The sequence below is a fragment of the Trichosurus vulpecula genome, chromosome 6 (genome assembly GCF_011100635.1).
Source record: "Trichosurus vulpecula isolate mTriVul1 chromosome 6, mTriVul1.pri, whole genome shotgun sequence".
In the NCBI taxonomy this organism is placed as follows: domain Eukaryota; kingdom Metazoa; phylum Chordata; class Mammalia; order Diprotodontia; family Phalangeridae; genus Trichosurus; species Trichosurus vulpecula.
The window spans coordinates 259,668,556-259,677,226 of record NC_050578.1 but is presented as its reverse complement, the minus strand read 5'-3'; the positions used below and the strand labels follow the sequence as shown (position 1 = coordinate 259,677,226).

General features: G+C 33.2%; 1 non-coding gene across 1 annotated transcript; it reads left to right on the top strand.

The window, feature by feature from the left end:
• Positions 1–284: 284 nt before the first annotated feature.
• LOC118855615 lies at positions 285–389 on the top strand. The gene has a single exon (XR_005010784.1). It is a non-coding gene; the product is annotated as a U6 spliceosomal RNA (small nuclear RNA).
• Positions 390–8,671: the final 8,282 nt, after the last annotated feature.

The window sequence follows — 8,671 nt, the reverse complement described above, 5'->3', positions numbered from 1 at the left end:
CCAAAAATCCTTCTTGGAAGAGCTCAAGAAGGATTTAAAAGTCAAATAAGAGAGGCAGAAGAATAATTGAGAAAAGAAATGAGAGGTATGAAAAAGAATCAATAGCTTGGAAAAGGAAGGACAAATATGGATTGTACAAAACAAGTCCTTAAAAAATACAATTGACCAAATGGATGGAAAAAGTACACTGAAGAAAATAACTCCTTCAAAAGTAAAATAGGCCAAATGGAAAATGAGGTACCAATTATAATTGAAGAAAACAATTTGTTAAAAATTAGAATTCAGTGCTTGCTTCAGCAGGACATATTCTAAAATTTGAATGATACAGAGAAGATTAGCATGGCCTCTGTTCAAGGATGACACAAATTCGTGAATTGTTCCATGTTTTTAAGCTCATGCTGGTATACACGAGAATCTGGTGTATGAGAGGAAATCCAAGAGGGAATTAAAAAGAAAAGATGGAACTGCCCCAAAATGTCCCTTGCCCAGAAGAAAGACTTGCTTGCTCAGAAGAAGGTGAGTTTCCTCAGAGTCCAGGAGAGAGCAGCTGATAGTTAAAACATCAAAATCTGTAATTTTCCGTGAAGATTTTCAAATTAAGACAATAAACATAATGAACGTCAAAAAAAGTTAGAATCAGGCAAGGGGAAGCTAATAACTCTATGACGCAGCAAGAATCAGTCAAACAAAATCAAAAGAATGAAAAAAATAGAAGAAAACACAAAATGCCTCATTAGAAAAACAAGAGACCTGGAAAATAGATCCAGGAGGGGTACTTTTAAAATTATTGTTCTACATGAAAGCCATGATAAAGAAAAGACCCTGAACAACATCCTCCACAAAATCAGCAAGGGAAATTGTCCTGAGGTCATAGAACCAGAGGGTAAAATAATCATCAAAAGAATACACCAATCACCTCCTAAAAGAGATCCCAAACTAAAAAGGCCAAGGAATGTTGTGGCCAAATTCCAAAATTTCCAGGTCAAAAAGAAAATACGGCAAGCAGCAACAAAGAATTACATCTCATGCAACCACAGTCAGGATTATGCAAGACCTTCTACAATAAAAGATCAGAGGACTTGGAATATGACATTCCATAAGGCAAAGGAGCTTGGATTCAAACCAAGGATCAACTACATATCAAAATTGAGCATAATCTTTCATGGGAAGAGATAGACATTCAATGAAATTGTTGACTTCCGAACCTTCCTGAAGAAAAGAATAGAGCTCACCAGAAAATTTGATCTTCAAATACAAGATTCAGGAGAGGCATAAAAAGGTAAACAGGAAAGAAAAAAAAAACATGTTATTCTACAAGGGCAAACTGTTTACATCCCTACAACGGAAGATGATACTTGTAACTCTTGAGAACTGTATCTTTGTTATGACATTTAAAACAGGTATACACAGACAGAGGGTGTGGGTATAAGTTGATGTTGATGTGATGATAAAAAAATCTAATTAAGTGGCAAAAAGGAATTATTTTGTGAGTCGAGGAAAATGAGAGGCATAAGAGGGTAAATTACATCAGATGAAGAGGCACAAAGACCTATTACAGTAGAGTGAAAGAAGGGAGGGACATGCATATTCTTTGACCTTTACTCTCATCAGATTGGCTCAAAGAGTGAATAACATAATCAGTTAGGTATAGAAATCTAACTTCCCTTATAGGAAGTAGGAAGGGAAAGGGGAAAGAAAAGGAAGGGGTGGAAAGAAGAAAGGGAAGATGTAGTAAAGGAAAAGGGGAAGAAAAGAGAGAGGTGGCTTAGAAAAGGGAGGGCAGATTGAGGGAGGTCTGGTTGACAGCAAAACTCTAGTGAGGAAAAGGGAGAAAAGAAAGAGTAAAACATAAACTGGCAGGGGCGGAACTAGGATTGAGAGAAAGACACAGGTAGTAATCATTACTGTGAATGTGAATGGGATGAATTCCCCCATAAAACAGAAGCAGATAGCAGAGTAGATTGAAAACCATAGTCTTAAAATATGATGCTTACAAAAAACACATTTGCAGCAGAGGAATACACATGAGTAAAAGTAAAAGGGTGGAGCACAATATAGTATGCTTTAGCTAAAGAAAAAAAGGCAGGGGTAGCAACCCTAATCTTAGACAAAGCAAAAGCAAAAATAGATCTCACTAAAAGAGATAAGGAAGGAAACTACATCCTGCTAAAAGGTACCATAGAAAATGCAGTATTATCATTACTAAAAATATATGCACCAAGTGGTATACCATCTAGATTCTTAGAAGAGAAGTTAAGGGAGTTACAGAAAGAAACAGACAGCTAAACTATATTAGTGGGGGACCTCAACCTCCCCCTCTCTAAACTACATAAATCTAACCACAAAATGAACAAGAAAGAAATTGAGGAGACAAATAGAATTTTTGAAAAGTTACATATGATTGACCTCTGAAGAAAACTGAATGGGGATAGAAAGGAATATAATATTTTCTCATTGGTGTATGGCATCTACACAAAAATTGACCATGTATTAGGGCATGATGAATTCACAACCCAATGTAAAAAGGCAGAAATTTTACATGCATTATTTTCACATCATGATGCAATAAAATTTACATGTAAGAAAGTCCATGGAAAATAGACTCAAAGACTAAATAATCTAATCCTGAAGAATGAGTGGGTCAGACATCAAGTCATAGAAACATAACTTCACATGAGAGAATGACAATAATGAGACAACATACCAAAACTTATGGGTTGCAGCAAAAGTGGTTCTTAGGTGAAGTTTTATATCTCTAAATGTGTACATGAATAAAATAGAGAAAAGGGAGATCAATGAATTGGGCATGCAAATAAAAAAAAGCTAGAAAAAGAACAAATTTTAAAATCCCCAATTAAATATCAAATTAGAAATTCTAAAAACCAAAGGAGAGATTAATAAAATTGAAATTAAGAAAACTATTGAACTAATAAATAAAACTAAGAGCTGGTATTATGAAAAAACAATATACTAGAAAACCTTTGGTTAATTTGATATTAAAAATAAAGGAGAAAACCAAATTACTACTATCAAAAAATGAAAAAGATGAATTCACAACCAATGAAGAAGAAATCTAAACAATAATTCAAGTGAAGTTTTGCCCAACTGTATGCCAAGAAACTTTACAATCTTAGTGAATTGGATGAATAGTTCTAAAAATATAAATGCCCAGAGTAACAGATGAGGAAACAAAATACTTAAATAACCCCATTTCCAAAAAAGAAATTGAACAAGTCATCAATGAACTCCCTAAGAAAAAATCTCAAGAGCCAGATGGATTTACAAGTGAATTCTATCAAACATTTAAAAAACAATTAATTCCAATACTATATAAACTATTTGGGGAAAATAGGCACAGAAGCTGTCCTACCAAATTCTTTTTATGATACAAATATGGTGCTGATACCTAAACTGGGAAGATCAAAACAGAGAAAGAAAATTATAGGCCAATTTCAACTAAGGAATATAGATACAAAAATTTTATATAAAATATTAGCAAAGAGATTACAGTAACTTTTCTCAGGTGTAATATAATACGATCAGGGAAGATTTATACCAGGAATGCAGGGCTGGTTCAATATTAGGAAATCTATCAGCGTAATTGACCATATCAACATCAAAACTCACAGAAGTCATACCATTTTCCAAATAGAGGCAAAAAAAAAGCTTTTGACAAAATACAACATCCATTCCTGTTTAAAAAAAAAACACTAGAGAGCATAGGAATAAATGGATTCTTCCTTAAAATTATAAGTAGCATCTACCTAAAACCATCAGCAAGCATTATGTAATGTGAATGAACTAGAAGCATTTCCAACAAGATTGGGGGTGAAACAAGAATGTCCATTATAACTCTTGTTATTCAACATTGTGCTAGAAGTGTTAACTTTAGCAATAAAAGAAAAAAACAATTGAAGGAATCAGAATAGGTCCAGAAGAAACAAAGCTATCACTCTGTACAGATGATACAATGGCATACATACAGAATTCTAGAGAATCAAGTAAAAAAATACTTGAGATGATAAAGAAATTTAGCAAAGTTGCAGGATATAAAATAAACCCACATAAATCATCAGCCTTTCTATATATTACTAACAAAGCCCAACAGCAAGAGACACAAAGAGAAATTCCATTTAAAGTTACTGTAGAAATTATAAAATATTTGGGACTCTACCTGCCAAAACAAACCCAGGAACTATATGAACACAATTACAAAACATTCTTTATACAAATAAAGTCACATCTAAATAATTAGAAAAACATCAGTTGCTCATGGGTAGACTGAGTTAATGCAATAAAAATGACAATTCTAGCTTAATTAATTTACTTATTCAATGCCATTCAAATCAAACCACCAAACAATTAAATTATAGAGCTAGAAAAAATGATAACAAAATTCATCTAGAAGAACAAAAGGTTCACAATATCAAGGGAATTAATGAAAAGAAATGAAAGGGAAGGTGGCCTAGCCATACCAGATCTTAAATTGTATTATAAAGCAGCAATCAAAGAAATAGAATGGTGGAAACAATGGAATAGGTTAGGGACACAAGACGCAATACTCAATGACTATAGTAATCTACTGTTTGATAAACCCAAAGACTCCAGCTTCTATGATGAGAACTCACCATTTAACAGAAACTTCTGGGAAAACTGGAAAATAATATGACAGAAACTAGGCATAGACCAACATCTTACACCCTATACCAAGATAAAGTCAAAATGAGTACATGATTTATATATAAAACCTGACACTATAAGCAAACTAGGAGAGCAAAGGATAGTTTACCTCTCAGATCTATGGAGAAGGGAAGAATTTATAACCAAACAAAAGGTAGAGAACATTATGAAATACAAAAGGGATGATTTTGATTACATTAAATTGAAAAGTTTTGGCACAAAGCCAATGCAACCAAGATTAGAAGGGAAACAGAAAGCTGGGAAATAATTTTTATAGTCAGTATCTCTGAAAATGTACTTATTTCTAAAATATATAGAGAACTGAGTCAAATTTATAAAAATACTAGTCATTCCCATATGATAAATGGTTAAGGGGTATGATTAGGCAGTTTTCAGAAGAAGAAATTAAAGCTATTCATAGATATGAAAAAACGTTCTAAATCATTTGATGAAAGAAATGCAAATCAAAACAACTCTGAGGTACCAATTTAATTAATATCATAATACCCTTTGCCCCAACAATACCACTTCTAGGTCTATATCCTAAAGAGATCAAAAAAACAGGAAAAGGACCCATATGTACAAAAACATTTATAGCAGCTCTTTTGGTGGTGACCAAGAATTGGAAATTGAGGGAATGCCCATCAATTGGGGAATGGCTGAACAAGTTGTGGTATATGAACATAATGAAACAATATTGTGCTATAAGAAATGAGCAGGTGGAATTCAGAAAAACCTGGAAAGACTTATATGAACTGATGCTGAGTGAAGTGAGTAGAACCAGGAGAACATTGCACAGAGTAACAGCATCGTTGTGCAATGACTAAATTTCACAGACTTGGCTCTTAGCCATGCAAGGGTCTAAGACAACTACAAAAGATTCAAGATGGAAAATGCTGTCTAAATCCAGAGAAAGCACTATGAAGTCTGAATGCAGACCGAAGCATACTATTTCATCTTTATTTTGTTGTTGGTTTGTTTTCTTTCTTCTTTCTTATGGTTCCTCCCATTGGTTGTAATACTTCTTTACAATATGACTAATGTGAAAATATGTTTGATATTAATGTATGTGTAGAGACTATATCAAACTGCAGGCCATCTTGGGAAGAGGTAGGGGAGAAATTTGAAAACTCAAAAGTTGATGAAAGTGAATATTGAAAAAGTAAAAAATAATTAATTTTTTAAAAATGTTTAAGCATCCCTGGATGGGTGGAAAAAAAGAAACCATCTGCCATTCTGAAATCATTATTATGTAAAAATACAGTATACTTAAGAAAATTGGTTCTGAAAATAGCACCTCTCTTGGGGAATGGCTGAACAAGTTGTGGTATATGAATGTAATAGAATACTATCGTTTCAGAAGAAATGGCGAGCAGGTGGATTTCAGGAAACCTGGAAAAACTTATATGAACTGATGCTGAGTGAAATGAGCAGAACCAGTAGAACATAGTACACAGCAAGAGCAACATTGTGCGATGACTTCCTCTGTTAGACTTAGCTCCTTGGAGCAATGCAAGGATCTAAGACAATTCCAAAAGACTTATGATGGAAAATACTATCCACATCCAAAGAAAGAAATGTGGAGTCTGAGTGAAGATAGAAGCATACTATTTTCTCTTTTTTCTTTTTTGTTTTTTCTTTCTCATGGTTTTTCTCTTTTGCTCTGATTGTTCTTTTACAACATGACAAATGTGGAAATATGTTTAATACGATTGTGTATGTATAGCCTGTATCAGATATGCCAACTTGGGAATGGGGGAGGGAAAGAGGAGGGAAAAATTTAGAACTTAAAATCTTGTAAAAGTGAATGTTGAAAACTAAAAGAAGATAAATAAATTTAAAATAATTTTTAAATAACCTCTTTCCTTTTTTGAAGCATATCTTTAGTTGACTGAGACCAAAGCATGTTTCAGAGTGCAGTGAAGTGTCTCTGGGAGAGCTCATTGGGGCTCCCAGGTATTGTTATTGACACACTCAGCTAAGATGTGACTCTAGACATTTTGGCATTGGGGCAGATTTGGGGCAGATGCATTAAGTGAAACAAAGTACAAGATGCAAATATGAATAGCATCTTTTGGAATGAGCAGCTGGAAACCTCATTTTGGCTTTCAAATGCAGCCATTTTGCTTGGAATTGGCTGAAAGGGGAAATTTAGACTACTGAGATGCCATTTTACCTGCACTTTTCTCATCATAACTATATTTTAAAGGGTGGATGTTTCAGTCTAAAAACAATACTTTTAACTGTATTTTCTGGGTTTTGTAAGCATTACAAAATTTATAAGAAGATAAAAATTTTTATAAAATTAAATTTTTTTAATTTATTAACTTCATTTGGGGAAATGAACTCTGTTATATAATATAAATATATAATATATAATAACACATTGCTTATTTTAAACATATTGTATTATATGCTGTAGGTATTATAAATATTGTGTAACATTACATTATATATTGAATATTATCAATAATGGGGTTCATTGTCAGAGCAGGTGTGGGGCTCACAACAAACAGACTTATAGAGAAGCATTGCATTTAGTTTCATTTTATATTTAATGGCATAGTTTCAGAAACACAAACAAATAACCATATTTTAAAAATAATTATATCTAATGAGGTAATCATTGTGTAAACTATCATTGAACCAAAGTTAAAGAGTTAAGGACATCTGGCCATGAAAGAATGCATGGCCCAAGTGTATTCTAAGACCTAACAGTGTTGGTCATTGAAATGTCCTAGGCTCCAAAATTCTTTTGATGTCCTGACTTCTGCTTTTGTTGACTCACTCACTCACTGGCCTTGGGATGACAGCCTCTTTACCATGAGGAAATAAAAATAAGTTCCAGAAATAAAACTCTTGTGTAACAAAAGAGTAGTCAACAAAAACAAATCAACATATAAATTTTTATTTAGGGGAAGGGGTTTATGGATAGTGATAGATATGAAGATAAAAAATCAGTAAAATATTTAATGCACAAAAGAAAGCAAAATGAATACAGAAAAATGCAAAACTAAAGCAGCCATGTTACTCTCGTTAAATTATATATACACATATATGTATATATATGTATGTATGTATATACATGTGTGTTTAATTTCTTTATAAAATTTTTAATATTCACATTAAAGAATAATTCTACATAATGGAAGTCTGAATTTTCTTATATAATCCTCTTGCTTTTTCTTTTAATATTGAAATACATGTTTGTTGATAATTATAAAGTTCACAACAAAAAGAGAATTTAAAAAAAAAGATTGATGAAAGAAGTCCAGACATCAGGAAAAGACCAGGAAAGAAAATCTTTTGGGGAGAAGGTGGGGACTTCCTAGTGTCTCTTGAACTACACCATGGTAGAGTTTGTTTTTTTCCTCTAAATGTAAAACCAGCACAGAATAGGAGGAAATTGGACTCTTTCTACAACATTGTATGAAATTTGTACAGCAGTGGGTGAGAAGAGGCTCATGCTGCAGTACTATGAAGGGAGGAGAGCATGCTGATTTCTCCAGTCTTAGTGACCCATTCAATGCCTGCATTTACTTTTACACTTTCTATTTACTTCTCTATAAACATGTACAAACCAAGGGAATTTTGGTCTTTCCGTCTTAGCTTCCAGGATGATGACTGGCACAGAGTAGACTTGTCATGAATGTTTGTTTGTTGAATGATTGAGATGTCAAGCCTAGATTTAGAGTTGGAAAAGACCATCTTGCCCAATGTCACTATTTATAGATAAAAAAACTGAAACCAAGAGAGGTTACATGGATGAAACTGGGTCACTCAAGTAGTCCTGGTTTTTGTCAGGACTCAAAAGAAGAGGCTTTGACTCTAAATCCAAGACAATTACAATACCCAGTTTCACATATGCTGCTTTTAAAGACAGATGAATTCCTTGCATAAGTTTGTTTCTGCTTCTTCTGTAGCCATTCCAGAATGAAATTCAAAACAAGCCCTATCACCAAAGTCGCAATTCACTTTCATATACACATTT